The sequence below is a fragment of the Sciurus carolinensis genome, chromosome 2 (assembly GCF_902686445.1).
Source record: "Sciurus carolinensis chromosome 2, mSciCar1.2, whole genome shotgun sequence".
Lineage (NCBI taxonomy): Eukaryota > Metazoa > Chordata > Mammalia > Rodentia > Sciuridae > Sciurus > Sciurus carolinensis.
Genome location: NC_062214.1, coordinates 111,754,111 through 111,769,613, shown reverse-complemented (window position 1 = coordinate 111,769,613; position 15,503 = coordinate 111,754,111). Strand labels below are relative to the sequence as shown.

At 43.1% G+C, this 15,503-nt stretch overlaps 1 protein-coding gene and 1 non-coding gene across 3 annotated transcripts in view; one reads left to right on the top strand and one right to left on the bottom strand.

Moving 5' to 3' along the window:
* Positions 1–14,640: 14,640 nt before the first annotated feature.
* Positions 14,641–14,722, bottom strand: Trnas-gcu (transfer RNA serine (anticodon GCU)). The gene has a single exon. It is a non-coding gene; the product is annotated as a tRNA-Ser (tRNA).
* A 147-nt stretch (positions 14,723–14,869) lies between these two features.
* Positions 14,870–15,503, top strand: part of Knl1 (kinetochore scaffold 1) — a 57,007-nt gene continuing 56,373 nt past the window's right edge. The window contains exon 1 of one of the 2 annotated variants that reach the window (XM_047541855.1): positions 14,870–14,950. The gene's annotated coding sequence lies outside the window, so the exon portion shown is untranslated. Of the gene's footprint in view, positions 14,951–15,101; positions 15,140–15,503 lie in introns of those variants that run through there. The other variant, XM_047541856.1, reaches the window with a different exon arrangement.

The window sequence follows — 15,503 nt, the reverse complement described above, 5'->3', positions numbered from 1 at the left end:
AACATACACAGTACCAATGATTCCACTTCTAGCTATATACCTAGAGAAACACATATACATATACTCCAAGAGACATTTACAAGAACTTTCACACAACAATATTCTGTGTCAAAAAGAAACAACTAAAGTATTCATAAATAAGAAAGTGGATACCAAATGTATCCAACAACTGAAAACTATGCAACAGTGAAAATGAATGAATTATATGGATAAAACTGTTCACTGATCTCCAGCACAGCAAAAAGGTGTTGAGTGAAATAAGTCACAGAAGCGTACATATGACTCCATTTATACAGAATTTAAAAATTGTTAAGACAAAATACTTTAGGGATATGTACATGCATATTTGATAAGAAAAGCAAGAAAATTACTAACCTAAAATTCAGGAAAGCAATTATGTCTTTGGTGGGAGGGTGCCGGAAGGGAGGATCACATTAGAAGCTTCCAAGGTGCTGGTAATGTTCTGTTTCTTAAACTGGGTTATGTATATGTGGCTTTGGTTTTTATTATTGTCACCTGTAAACTGTACATATGTAATATGTTATATATATATATATATATACATATGTACATATTATATCATTGTGTAATACCTTTCAAAATAAGTGCCTAGCAATGCCAGTTTCACTAGGGATGAGAAGAGAACACCATAGATATTGGTATTTTGGATACTATCATGATAAATAATGCATAATAATTTGCAACAGTGAGTAGCCACTTCAGTGTGTATTAGATTCACATATTCCTCCTTTATCATAGAACTGAAGGATCTAAAAGCAGTTCATGGCTTTGTATTCTAAATCTGGCATGCTCTCACACACAAAGATAGCCTTGGGCCTTGCATTTTCTAACACTTCATTACCATGGCATCTTGACACAAGGTTCTTGAAAAACTTCAGTAATTCAGGTAAACAATAAATGATACAATTTTGTTCTGTTTTTTTTTCTCATAAGTTTTCCAATATTCCAAATGTTGAGATTCCAAAGTTAAGAACTTTAAACAAAAAGCTTTATATCTCATCCCAAATGCTAAATTTTCCAGAAGTAATCCAGGCATGGGTGCAAGCTTGTAACCACATCTACTTGGGAGGCTGAGGCAGAATTCCAAGTTAAAGGCCAGTCTCAGCAAGTTAACTAAACCCTATCTCAAAATAAAATGAAAAGGGCTAGGGATGTAGCTTATTGGTAGAGCACCCCTGGGTTCAATCCCCAGTACTGCAATTTTTTTATTTAAAAAATTAATAAATTTTCCAGAAACAGAATTGAGGCAAAATCACAAGGAATAAGAATTCTAAGTCAAGGAATGCTAAATAAAGCCAGCAAATCACCAGAACCTACGAAAGAGATGCAAATCAGATTCTTCTTCATAGACCTGTGAAGGAACAAATCCTGCTGACCCTTTGATCTCTAATTTCTAGCCTTCAGAACTGTGAGACAATAGATTTCTGTTAATAAGACAAAAGAAAAGAAAGCCCTGCAACATGATCTCAAATAAAGAGTGCCTCTGTTACTTGCTAAGTTATATCCAAGATGATTATATATAGTCATTGAGAGGATACTTGACTGTAAGTGATCCTTTCAGTGGGTACTCAAATTATCATCAAGGAGCTATTTTAATTTCTTAAAAACTCAAAAACAACAACAAAAAAGTCCCCCACATTTTTTCATATATCAATTTTCTGTGTTATTTTAGAGTTTAAAAATCAGAATTCTAAGTCAGTAGCTATTATTAGCTATCAATAGAAAGTAAACAATTGAGAAAGATGCTGACACTGAATTTACCATCTTACTACCTCAGTCTCCCACATTGTTGGGAATTATAGGCTCTTCCACTGCCCCCAGCATTAACTTGATCTTTTAAAATTGTCTATTGTAATCACTCAATTTGCTATCATAGCTCAGAACAAATGGTACTTTGTCCATAAGTAATACTGCTAAGGATTTACTGAAAGAATTTGACCTAGAATTGATAAATATAAGTCAAAGCATTCACATAAAACATTCAAGAGGGCTGGGGTTGTAGCTCAGTGGTAGAGCACTTGTTTGGCATGTGTGAGACACTGGGCTCGATTCTTAGTACCACATAAAAATAAAATGAAGATCAATAACTAAAAAAAATTAAAATTAAAAAAAATTCAAGAAAACCAGAATTTCTTGAGAGGGTCAGAGAAGGGTTAAAGTACTCAGGATCAATGACCTTTCATTTAGTACAAAGAGATATATAAAAAACCTTAGTATTCCAAAGTAGTCTTTGTTAATCTCAGGTCTCCATTGACTTGATTCTATTGGAGTTGAGTTTAACTCAGTTTTACTTTATTCTGGAGATTTCATTTGGAAAATGAGACCATCTCCTCAATATAATGAGAAGGAAAGATATAAATAGTTGTTTGCTAACTATCCATTGCTACCCTAGCATGGAATATACCATGATGGTATTACACATTTTTCCTGGTCTCTTGGAATTTATTCATTCATCTTGGTTTTTCTAAGGAAGGTTCTTATAAATTGGATTCAATTTTTGCTCTACCAATCTTCAGTATAAAAGTTATTTAGTTTTCAACTCAGTAGATGTCCCCAGAAGCTCTAATAATATAGTAGATGTTTTCACATGATAGTATGCGTATGCATCACAGAGAATGACTTGAACAAAGAAAAATGTCTTGGGTTGGTGTTGCAGACCCAAAGAAGAATGCCTGGACCCACTCTTGAGCCTCCCCAGGCCTTGTCAATGCTGTTTTCCCAGAGCTGGATCTTCAATGGGACACACTTCTTTATGGTGAAGAGCAGACTAAACTGACTCATGTCATTAATTCCCTCTGAAAAATCAATCTTTGCAAGTCTTAGACAAGGAGGTCTGGATTTTTCTTATGAGAGGTAAGAAATAAGCTGCAGGCACACACCGACAAAGCACTGATTTCAAATTCTTCCTTCAGAGCTACGTCATGTAAGAGCTGCTGACACATACCCTGCCTGGACTGTGGACCATCACCAACTAGACATTGAATAATTCTTCCCGAAGAACCTCATTCTCAACAGAGAATGAATCTTCCTGAAGTTGGACCCAGAAAATTAAGATTCATCTCCTGGCACCCAAGCAGTTAAAACAGCTGGAATATCTTGGTAATTTGTGCAATGTTTCTTTTTCGTAGTCTTTCAGAGATCGAAGGGTCTTGAAACAATTCAGGATGGTACTTGTAAGGAAGAATGCTAGTGTTGATAGAGAATGATTTCTCTGAACTAAGGTCTACTGCATTTTGGAGGATGGTGGAGATCTTTTCAAAAGTTGTAACCGTTCCTTTAGAACCCTCTGGTCTGGTCTTTCAACCCCCAGCACCGGAAAAAAAAAAAAAAAAAAAAAAAAAATCTGGTCTGAATGGTGCAGTTGCAGCTTCTCCAGTAGATGGCGCCTCTAACTCTTTTATCATTCTAGCTTTAAACTTCTTTTTCCATTACTAATTCAAATATTTTCCTGGACTTTTAAGAAATCTGGGATGTTGTTGATTCTTTTTACTGTCTTAGAAAAAGGTAACATTAACACAATTTTAATAGATCAACAGAAATGCAAAAACTGGTACTATCATAGCAAGTTTTACTGTAATTTCATATGAATGAAACCACAAGTGAACAACTATGCATGGGAAGAAGTAAAGAACTGAGGGAAAGAAAAGTGAGCTTCCAATTTACTTTTTTTCTTTTTGCTTTTTTTCCCTCTAGGCTCTACTGGTGCGTTGTAGTTTCAGAACTTCTGCAGTGAAGATTTTTCTTTGAATAAATAATTCACCAACCTTTTATTTGTAGAAACTAGACACCTTGCATAATAGACCTTACCAATTTTCTAAAGGAAGTTGTCATTGCAAGAAGCTGGCAAAGTTAAGGAAAATGATGCAGCTATGCTGGTTCGTCGAGAGCTTACAGCACTAATGGGCAATTTAAATATTGCCTGGCAAGTGCTAGGGAAAACCCAGAGGGTTTCAGGAGCATCTATCTAGGAGGGGCACAAAGGACCAGAAGCAAGAGAGAGCTGGTTGGGGTCGAGGGTGGAGGGGAGTAACTAGTTGAGGAAAATAGAGGGACCTGCCCATTGCCAGGCTAGGGGAGGCTTGTTGATGGGGAGGACCTGATGATCTGAAGGAGAAACAGAAGCCAGCCAGACAGTGACAGCATAGGAAGGGGGTGGGGGCAGAGACTTGTCTCAGGGAAAGGGGTGGGGACAGCATCTGCAAAGATATGTGGAGAGAGTAATTAAAAGGTAAGATTAGGGTCTCCAGAGCCATTCAGAAATGTTGTTCCTCAAGGGCTCTTAACTTTTTATTTATTTATTTATTTTTTTTGGTGACCCAGAGTCCTTTGGCAGTCCAGTGAAGACTATGGATCTCTTCTCAGAAAATTGTTTTATAATGATAAAATTAAGTATGTTGGAATATACATATTATTATATTGTCCCGACCCAAGGGACATCAACGAGGACGGCAAACCTAAGAGAGAAGGAATGAAGGGACAAGAGACGCAGGGAGAGACAGCAAGACAGGAATTCTGATCAAGCTGCAAATTTTTATTGTTCTCACGGGTATTTATGCTGAGGGAATGAGGGGTATGACGAGGTGCAGCCTGGTTGGTTGTGTTCTTCTGCTGGGTTCCTGATAGGGTGCAAATTCGCGCTGGCGGGAAGGTGAAGTTCGCGCCGGCGGGAAAGTGTAGTCCCGGAAGAGAAGCCGTGGGCGCCATACTGTCAGAATTATCAGCCGGGGGGAGGCGGGGGGCGCTGCTGCTTATTGTAAAGGTCAGAATGTTCTCAGAATGAGAACTTCTTGGTCCCTGACATTTCCCCCTTTCTTATATAAAATTATTGACCATTTTTCGATAGCCATATTTTAAGGGGGTGATAGAGGTTATGTGGCGAGACGGGGGCACAGCTTGCCTGAACAGGTATAGGGCTGGAGTGACAATCCCTTGGGAACTGCGCCTATCTTAGGTTGTCCGTGGCAGAGCAACATCCTTACCCGTCATTGGATAATGAGGCTCTGGCCCTCATTTCCTGTCTTAGGTTGGTATGAGCTCTCACGAATCTTACCCGTCATTGGCTGTCCAGTTCAGCTCACAGGGGTGATGGTCTTTTAAGATCACCATCGCGATCCATCATCTCCAGTCGATGGTAATGAACCTGAATAGGTTTCGCCTGTATAGCCTCAATTTGAGCTTTAAGAAAAGCCATGATCTTGTTGAATATCAAAGGACCTATAGATACAATAAGCAGCAAGCAAAGGAGGGGACCTAGGAAGGGAAGGAGATAGGGAAGGAGTCCACTGAATCCAGTCCATAGTGGATTATCAGCCAGTGCTTGTCGGCGTTTTTCTAAGTCTTCCTGCAGCTGTTTGATCTTGTCCTTAACAATTCCTGACTTGTTGGCATAGAAACAGCATTTTTCCTGCAAAGCCAGACAAATGCCTCCCTGTTCGGCAGTTAGAAGGTCTAAACCTCTCCTATTTTGTAGGACCACTTCTGCTAAGGAATCCACCTGATCTTGAAGATCTTGTATGGTACTTGAGAGTATCTGTACATCAGAAATCAATTGTCTGGATAATTTTGTATATTGAGTAAGAGAGACCCCCAAACCAGCAGTACCTGAGGCCACTGCTGTAGTTATTCCAAGTCCTGCAAGTAAAGGGATAAAGGTGACAGCACGTTTAGCTCGTCCTGCAATGTGATCAATTGTTGGTATAGGAACAGGCTCATCTCCTGGAATAATATCTACATCTGGGAGCAAGGCAGCTAAGACACATGGTCCAGTCCAGTTGGCTGGCAGTTGAGTGAAAGCCTTATTACCTCCACAGACAAATACGGTGCCATTAGGGGGGCACAATGGCTGTAAAAATTTGAATGTCTCAGAGCAATCACTAAATGTCATAATCCCTACATTTAAATCCCAGGTATTATTATAGCCAGGTGAGAAAAAGCAAGTAGTATTGGAAAATGTGAATGGCTGTACCAAAAATGGTGGAGTCGGTAGACAATTTTTACTGGTTAAATTGGACCATGGTGTATTAGGATAGGTTACATTTCCAGCAATTTTTCTAGTAGGGGTAGCAGCTGAGTCATTTCTATAATCAATTGGAATAGCTAATGGAGCGGGATATCCTAACTGCAAGCAAAGCCAACAATCTGCAGTCAAGGGAGAATTAGACCGATTAAGCAAGGCATAAGTGGCTTCAAGAATATCGTAAGTGGCAGGGTCTATCTCAGAAGGTCTGTGTTTAGGTAATGCTAGTGGGTGATATAAGAGACTAGGATGCAGTTCCTCGTACATCCGTTGAATTTTCTCATAGACTTGTTTGGCTCTATTAGAATCTTGGGGGCCTCCTCCATCAGATACATGTAGGGGGGCTATAGTAGACCAACAAACTGTTTGCCCTACTAAGTCTGCAGGACATGATGCAACACTTAAATTTCCAGGAGTATTAGACCAATCCCCTCCAGTTGATCCTGTATGGGACCTTAACAAGGTGGTAGTAAAATAGATTTTACCCCCTGAGGAACAGGTTTGAGCGGAGGAGTAACAAGAACTATGGAAGGAAGTGTGAAAGGTTGTGCAAGAACAGGGTCTGTCATTCAGGGGATTTTTCGCATAGATTGTCGGCTGCATCTATAAGAGAGGAAGATTCATCCTCAGGGGGAAGGTTTCCGTCCCTGGGTTGTGGTAAATCATTGACCTGTTTGACCAGGCGTTCTGGTAACCATCTTGGGGCTGCTTGTTCTTGATCTAAAATATAAGCTGAGCCTCGTCCCCAAATGAGGACAGGATCTGGGCCTTTCCATTTATTTGTTAAAGGATCGCACCACATAACAGATGGGCGAGCAGAATTAGAAGAGGGATGCCAATGTCTGTCTGCGGTCGAATGTCCTTCATTGTCTAGGGTAAGAAAGTTAAGAGCAAATAATGCATGATTAAGGCGATCCCTGGGAGTGGTAAATGCAAGGGAAGAGGCCTTAAGGCGGGTAAGCCAGGTTTTTAAGGTGAGGTGTGCACGTTCCACAATGCCTTGACCTTGAGGGTTATATGGAATTCCAGTAGTATGAGAGATTTGAAGAGTGGCACAAAACTGTTTGAACTTGGTACTGGTATATGCAGGGCCACTATCTGTCTTAATATGTGCTGGCTTTCCCATTATGGAAAAGGCTGAGACAAGATGAGAAATGACATCCTTGGTAGCTTCTCCGCAATGCGGTGATGCAAAAATAAAGCCACTAAAGGTATCTATGGAAACATGTATGTACTTTGTTTTCCCAAATTCAGGAAAGTGAGTAACATCCATCTGCCAAATCTGATTGGGCAGTAATCCTCGAGGGTTAACACCCAGATGTTGAATAGGAAGGGAGACAACGCAAGCAGGACACACTTTTACAATTTCCCTTGCTTGTTGCCTGGTAATTTTACAGAGTAACCGAAGGCTCTGAGAATTTAAGTGGTGAAGTTTGTGTAAATCTGTGGCCTCTTGGATGGATCCAATAAGAACTGGGAAAAGGGACCGAGTGGCTGCATCAGCTTGAGTATTACCCCGTGATAGGGGACCAGGAAGATCAGAATGTGCTCTAATGTGTCCTAAGAAAAATGGATGTTTTCTAGCCTGAATTAGTTGTTGAAGCTGGTTAAACAAAAAGGCTGCATTGGAGGAAGCCTTAATGGCGGGTGAAATTTCCAATAGGGGCACAGAATGGGCAATGTAAGCACTGTCTGTATAAATATTAATAGGTTTATCAAAAAATGTCATAAAGACTTGTGTTATAGCAAACAATTCTACAAGCTGTGCTGATGGATAAGCAGTGTCAAAGGTGGTAGGCTGATTATCAACAACAAAGGCTGCACGGCCATTGCTGGAGCCATCTGTAAAAACAGTAAGGGCTTGTGGAATAGGAGCCTTCCGAGTAACCCGAGGAAAAATAAATGGATGTAACTGAGCAAAATGCAAAAGGGGGTCATTGGGAAGGTGGTTATCGATTATTCCCAAAAAGCCTGATAGAGCAATACCCCATTCATCCCTCGTCTGTAGCAAAAATTGGGTTTGATCCTTAGTGTATGGAATCAGAATGTTATCAGGGTCTTTGCCAAAATGTTGTCGAGAAAGCAAGCGACCTTTAATAATGATAGAAGCTACCTGAGCAGGATAGACAGCAATAACTTTAGAGGATGTGGCGGGCAAATGAACCCAGAGCAAGGGGCAACCCTTATTTTTAAAATGTGGATCCCGCTGCCAGAATAGTCCCGTGGGTATATGAGGGGTGTGTAATATAACCAAAACCAAAGGAAGGTTATAAGATATTTGTGTAACAAATTGTTGAGCGATGGCTTCTGTGACTTGAATTAATGCTTGCCGTGCCTCGGGAGTAAGCTCTCGAGGAGAAGAAGGGTCAGAATCTCCCCTTAAAATATCACTAAGAGGCAAAAGCACATAGGTGGGTAGTTTTAAATATGGTCTTAGCCATTGGATATCCCCTAGTAGTTTTTGGAAATCGTTAAGAGTGTGGAGATGGTCCACACGCAATTGTATATTAGGGATTTGAATTTGATTAGTTTGAAGTTTGAGGCCCAAGTAGGTGTAGGGGTCCTGTGTTTGAACCTTATCAGGGGCTATCTGAAGTCCCAAGGCAGTAAGGGCTTTATAGAGATCCAGATAACAATTGTTAAGATCATAGGTATTAGGTGCAGCAATTAACAAATCATCCATATAATGTAATATATAAACTTGTGGCCACCGCTCTCTCACAGGGTCTACTGCTTGAGCAACATATTTTTGGCAAAGACTAGGGCTGTTAGCCATACCCTGGGGAAGGACCTTCCATTGAAATCTTTGCATAGGGCCCTGAAAATTGATGCGGGGGAGGCTGAAAGCAAAATAGGGTCTGTCATCAGGATGTAAAGGAATAGTAAAAAAGCAATCTTTTAAGTCGATGACCATTTTATAATAGTCCCTAGGAATAGCTACCGGTGTAGGGATGCCTGGCTGTAATGCCCCCATCAGGCGCATAACCTTATTGATAGCGCGCAAATCCTGTAAAAGGCGCCATTTGCCTGATTTCTTCTTAATAACAAAAATAGGAGTATTCCAGGGTGAGGTTGAGGGTTCCACATGGCCGGCTGTCAACTGTTCCTGTACTAACATGGAGGCAGCCTCTAATTTTTCTTGGGTAAGGGGCCACTGATCCACCCACACAGGAGTTTGAGTTTCCCAAATAATTTTGTCTGCATGGGGTACAGGAGGGTCAGGGACCGACACTAAAAATCCACATACCCAAGTCCAAATTTGTCTGTTTTTTGTATGGGCTGTACAGGCTCAACCTGTCCTTGTCCTAGCCTCCCAAGGCCTGTACCAGGGATAAAGCCCATACGAAGCATTTGATGAGTGACTAAAGAGTCGGGACTAGCAAGAATAACTTTCATTTGGCTTAGAATGTCTCGTCCCCAAAGGTTGACAGGGAGATCAGGAACAACGAAGGGGGTAACGGTTCCTTTATTCCCTGTGTTATCTTTTGTGTCAGTCCAATTAAGCACCCTGGAGCTAACTAAGGGGTTTCTTGACTGCCCTATTCCTTTAAGGTCAGTTAGTGATGAGGTGAGGGGCCATTCTGATGGCCAATATTTTTGAGAAATAACTGTGGCGTCCGCACCAGTATCTAGGATCCCTTGGAATTTCTTTCCTTCAATAAATAAGGTAAGAGTGGGTCTTTTGTGGGAGATAGGTTGGACCCAATACACATCAGAGGAACCTAAAGAGGCTGTGTTTCCTGGTGAATTTCCTGAATTGAGGGGAAGGAGTATTAATTGTGCAATTTTTGTTCCTGCAGGGATGGCAGCTACTCCGTTAACAGCTGTGGCCAGTATTTTAATTTCTCCAGTGTAATCATCATCAATGATGCCAGGGAAGACCTGAACACCTTGTAAGGTGGTAGGAGCTCTCCCAAGAATAAGAGCACACATATGAGGTGGAGGGGGGCCTACAACCCCAGTGGGTATTATTTGAGGTCCTTGCATAGAGTCTAATATTGTATCGGTGGAGGCACAGAGGTCCAATCCTGCGCTGCCTGGGGTAGCACGTTGGAGGGAGGTGATTGTGGAGAAGGACAGGGAGCCTGGTTGGGAGTCTGAGAGGGAACAAACCTTATTGCCCCTGGGTTTGCTCTGGGGGTGGTCGGGGCCAGGGGCTGGCCCCGAGAGGAGTTTCCCGAGAAGTTAGAGGGAATAGGCTGTCCAAGGGCATTGGTCTTGGATCTACACTCCTTGGCCCAGTGGCGACCTTTACCACATTTAGGGCAAAGGGTGAGCGGAGGTGGTTTAGTCCCTGTTTGAGGAAATATGGGTCCTTGACCCAGTTTCCCTGTTGGGCAGTCTCGCGCAAAATGGCCAGGTTGTTTGCAAGTAAAGCAAGTACGTGGGCCAGGGTGGTGAAGGGCCTTGGTGAAGGCGGCACCAATGGCGAGACCCATGGCATGGGCTGTTCCTACCCCGGCACACAGCCTAATGAAGTCAGAAAGGTCCCCTTTATCTTTGTGGGGCCGAAGAACATCTTGACATATTGGGTTGGCATTTTCAAAGGCAAGATATTTTACAAAGGAGCTCTCGTTTTCACTTGGTCCAAGTAAGCGCTCCGCAGTTAGATTAAGCCGGGCAAAAAAGTCACTGTAAGGTTCGTCAGGACCCTGACGAATTTTTGCTAGGGAGGTGGTGGCCAAGCCCTTTTGAGGGAGCCGTCTCCAAGCATGCAAACCAGCGGTTTGAACCTGTGCTAGGAGCCCAGTAGGAAAGCGTGCCTGTTTAGGGTTAGTATCAAATGGCGCATTACCCACTAGTTTAACATAGGTCCAGGATTTAGAGGAAGCCTTGGTTGAATTTTTTTGGGCAGTTTCCCGACAGTATTCCCTAAAGTCTGCGTTCCACAACAGGAAGTCACCCGCACTGAGGGTGGCTCGGGCCAAAAATTTCCAATCATTAGGGGTGAGCCACTGTGTACTACGGTTCTCTAGCAAGGCCAGTGTATAAGGTGCAGTGGGGCCATACTGTGTACAAGCCTTTTTAAGTCTTTCAAGAAAGCGGAGGCTCAGCCTTTTATAAGAACCAAGGGCTCCACTCTGTCCAGAGGTGGGCTCCTCCTCATCCCCTGATTCCTGGTCCTCCTCTTGTTCCCTCTCTGGTTCTACCTCTTGTTCCTCCCCTGATTCCTCTTCCTGACTTCCTTTTAAATTCTCTGCTTCAGTTTGTGCGGGCTGATCTGCTTGACTGCGAGTGACTGGAAAGGCAAGAACAGGCTGACCACGTGGCTTCACCTTACGAGTATTGAGGGGTCTTGGGCCAGTTTGTGTTAACTCCGTGCCCAAGGCCAGTGAGCGAAGCTCGGCATCAAGGGCTTTTAGTTCTTTTAAAAGTTGGATTTGTTCCCGCCTATGTTGGAGAGACTCGCGTAAAGGGGTTAGATTAGGCAAGGGAAGTGGGGAAAAAATGTCTGGGGGGGCAGTAGGTCCCTGAAGGGCCGGAGCACAAAAGGCAGGGGATATATAAGAGGGAGGTGGATTTTTAAGAGGTGGCAGGTCTGGAGAATGGTATCGAGCCGCTGCCTCCTCCAGGGTAGCCTCATCCTCTGGGGTCAACTCATCATGGGGATTTAAAACCGGATAAATTTTAGGGGGACTTTTAGGGGACTTTTTTGGTAAGGTGGGATCTGGGAGGTTCCCGGGGTCTGGGAGGGTCCCAGGGTCCTGAGAAGGCTGAGTAGGGGGCATATGAATACTAACCGAAGGGCATGCCGATGGGGGGCGAGAGGTGGATTGCATTGCCTGCTCCCCAATCTTTACAAGTTTTAAAGTACCACTGTCAAAGGGTGAGCTTTTAAGAATCTCATTAATTAAATTCCAATAAGAAAAGGCAGTGACGGGCACCTTTTGAGGACCAAAAGTCTCATAATAATCTTTGAGGCAGTCTCCTACTCTGAGCCACCTTTTACCATCAATTGACCCCTCGAGGGGAAACCAAGGACACAAATCCTCTATGTATGAAAAGAATGATCTTAAATCCTTTTCTTAACACGCGCTCCCCGAGTCTTGAGGGCCTCCTTGAGACCCGTCAGAAACAAATCATGTGACGAAACTGCTTGTCCCATGGTGCGTCACTCACCTTGCGCTGGCCTCACTCTCCTCCTGGATCTGACTCCCGGTCGCGTCTACCGAGGCGATCCCGAATCCCGCTTGGCCAAGTCTTCCCCAGAGGGCAGCGTTCGCTTCTCAAACAAAGGCTCGAGCCCCACGTTGGGCGCCAACTGTCCCGACCCGCGGGACATCAACGCGGACGGCAAACCTAAGAGAGAAGGAATGAAGGGACAAGAGACGCAGGGAGAGACAGCAAGACAGGAATTCTGATCAAGCTGCAAATTTTTATTGTTCTTACGGGTATTTATGCTGAGGGAATGAGGGGTATGACGAGGTGCAGCCTGGTTGGTTGTGTTCTTCTGCTGGGTTCCTGATAGGGTGCAAATTCGCGCTGGCGGGAAGGTGAAGTTCGCGCCGGCGGGAAAGTGTAGTCCCGGAAGAGAAGCCGTGGGCGCCATACTGTCAGAATTATCAGCCGGGGGGAGGGGGGGGGCGCTGCTGCTTATTGTAAAGGTCAGAATGTTCTCAGAATGAGAACTTCTTGGTCCCTGACATTATATTGCAAAAATTAAAAATTTATACTTCTTTATTAATGCATGACATAAGATCTAGTGATAGTTCTAATAATTATCATACTTTTAAAGTAGTGATGAACATTGTCTTAGTCTGTTTACTGTTGCTGTAGTAAAATATCTGAGACTAGGTAATTTATAAAGAATACAGGTTTATTTGGCTTACACTTCTAGAGGCTGGGAATCCAAGAGACTAGCACCAGCATCTGCGCAGCATCTGGTGAAGGTCTTTTTGCTGCATGATAATATGGTGAAGGGCATCGCATGGCCAGAAAGAATAATTAACCAAATAACTCACTTTTACGACAAAACAACTCCCATAATAACCAATTAATTCATGAATGAGTTAATCCATTCATGTAACTCTGCCTTACTTCCCAAAGTTCCCACCTCTCAACACTGCTGCATCAGAGACCAAATTTCCAACACATGGAACACTGGGGGACACATTCATACCATAGCAAGGCTACAGCAGAAATAGTAATGTTATATAAAAATATTTAATTTCTTTTGGTGACAAAGTCATGGGTAAAGTTAGCTGTATTTTGTTGGTTATCTTTATTGAAGGAAATACTTTCAATTAAAGACTATAAAAATAAGGATATAATTTTTTTTATCAAGCAAATATCCATGGACTCCTTGGATATATGTGGAACATGAGTAGAAATATTTCTTAGCAGCAGGTAGAGAGAATGGATTGAAAAGCAAAGTTGAAGACGGGGGACCAAAACCTTCAACCTATGGAGGTATCAACATTCCCAAAGAATTTGGATCTAAGAGGGAGGAGCCAATAGAGCCCAGCGGAGAAACACTACTGTCTTGGAACCCTCAGGGCTGCAAACCTTGCTGAAGCATCTGACAGATGCTGGGTTCTGGATTACTGTACTGTGCAGACATCTGTGGTTAGAAAGAACCTTTAAACCAGTACCTCAAGAGATTGATAAGTGCTGTTTATTAAACCTGTACCATATAGGATGATGGTTAAGACTCATGAAAAAGTCCAGATTTGGTTTACACTGCTCTTTATGCAATTTAAAAGTTGTATAACCTTGAGCAAATTAATTGCTTCATCTGTAAAATGGAGTAATGAAAGTATCTATTGCAATCACAAGGCTATTGTGAGTTGAAGTGATGGGATTCATGTAAAACGTATAGTTCCTGCAACTAAGAACTGCATAAACAAAGGCTATTAAATGTAAGTGGATGAATCTGTCTGATAACCTTCCTAGAAGGGAATCTATTCTTTTCCTGCTCCCTGTTACTCCTCCTCTGGTTAAATCCAGAAGAGGGTTTAACCCATTCGGCATCTCGGGGAACGTAGACATGTTCCTTTCTTCAATCTGACTTCTAGATATTAACACGCCATCAACATTCTAAAAATATTTCCCGAAGTATACATTTCTTGAGTACCTACGGTTGCTGGAGGGTGAAGAAAATTCTGAACACTCAGTCTCACGGTAACTTTTGTAGTGAAACCTGGTATTTCCTAATCAGGACAGGTATTAAAACTCCCAGGGTAAGAGTCCATAAGAATCCAAACCTTTCCATTAGGAGCTGGGTTATTTTACGTTGGGTCAGACCGGTAATAGAATAGATGAGATGGATATTATCATGGAATTTTATTATTTTTTACTTCATAAGACATTTAATTCACTGTTTTTTGTACTTCATAAGAAATTAAATCCAGCACATTTTCTGATTCCCAGAAAGTCTTTCCCTCCCTTTTCTTCCTCTGTAAGGTCAGAATGCTTCGGAAGCTATATTTCAAATACCTCAGTCTTTTAGAAAAAGAGAGTCCCAATCCTGAGCTTCATCGCGCCAGACGAAATCGAAATCGACCGGTTAGTAAATCATGGCCGGATTATTCAATTGTTTCCATTTGGTAAATGAATTTTCATTCATCGGCGCAAAGTCGCGCAAAAGAAAACTCAAACCTTTCCGACGAGGATGGGATTCGAACCCACGCGTGCAGAGCACAATGGATTAGCAGTCCATCGCCTTAACCACTCGGCCACCTCGTCCCAGAAGCTTGTTTCTTCCTGGTAGGTATAGGGAGCAATGGTAGGGGGCTGTGACGCAATGTTATGGAAGTCGCCATTTTGTACGGAAGCCAACGTCGCTCACTTCTATAACCGACAATCGAAAGAAGATGGCCGCTTCCATGATGTTGGGAAGTCTGCGCTGGGAAGGGCTGGAGGAAATTCAGTAGAAAATGAGATACATTTGACGGAAGTTAAATTGGCACAGAGGTAAGCAAAGAAGTTTAAGTGAGGGGATGTTAGGAGCTGGGCCGGTGTGAAGTCTGAGGGGCGGAGTCGACCCGTAGAGCTGCTTTGCGCGTGCGCATCAGCTGGGCGGTTAGATTTGAATACTTCACTGAGTTTGGCTAGGCGTTGTGAAGTGACGTCTTCTCTGAGGAGCTCGCGAACCCCAAAAAAGTAAGGCAGGTGGGCTGTGGCTGGTAAGGAGAATGACCCTCTCACTGTCGGCTCCTGAGAAGTCCTGGGTTTTGTCTGAGCACTTCGAAGGTCCGGCGTGGGAGGTGGGGGCGTGGGGTCAGTCCTGCGGCCTCCGAATGCGCCGGACCCAAATGGATGCCTAAGCCGCGGGTGCTGGGCTCTCATCCTCACCTCGGCCGGCACATTGTTCCTCCTCTCTCCTCCCTAGCGCTTTGGCACCACACCTGGGCCCCTAGGGCCGGCTCGGATTGCTTGCTTGTGGAGCTCGCGGCGTCCTGGCCCACCCAGCCCTTTCACTTTTCTTTTTGGTTGTTTGTAATTCTGACTTAAGCTTTTCTTTGCT